At 67.3% G+C, this 342-nt stretch overlaps 1 protein-coding gene across 1 annotated transcript in view; it reads right to left on the minus strand.

Moving 5' to 3' along the window:
- MRC2 (mannose receptor, C type 2) overlaps nt 1-342 on the minus strand; it is a 26,963-nt gene that overhangs the window by 3,757 nt on the left and 22,864 nt on the right. The gene's annotated exons all lie outside the window — the stretch shown is intronic.

Raw genomic sequence — 342 nt, forward strand, 5'->3', positions numbered from 1 at the left:
GTCGTCCCAGCGCCCCGTGAAGTGGGGGGGCGAGCCGTGCCACACCACCACGCAGTTGGTCTGCACAGCCAAGCCACAAGGTCAGCACTGCCCTCAGCATCGACATCCCACCCCCATGGACACCTCCACCCCAGGGACCCCCACCCCACAGGGCCAGATCCTGCTCTGCCTTCGGAGAGCCGCCCTGGCATACTAGAACCTTCCATCTTCATGGTGGGAAACGAGGCTGAGACCTTCCCAGGGGATGGGGGATGCTACGGAGCGGTCTCGCTCACCGGCTTGTCACGGGGGCTGGAGGCGCTGCAGCCCGAGGGCTCGCCAGGTGCCCAGCTCACGTGCCGC

The sequence above is a fragment of the Pygoscelis adeliae genome, unplaced genomic scaffold, assembly GCF_000699105.1.
Source record: "Pygoscelis adeliae isolate BGI_AS28 unplaced genomic scaffold, ASM69910v1 Scaffold112, whole genome shotgun sequence".
NCBI lineage: Eukaryota > Metazoa > Chordata > Aves > Sphenisciformes > Spheniscidae > Pygoscelis > Pygoscelis adeliae.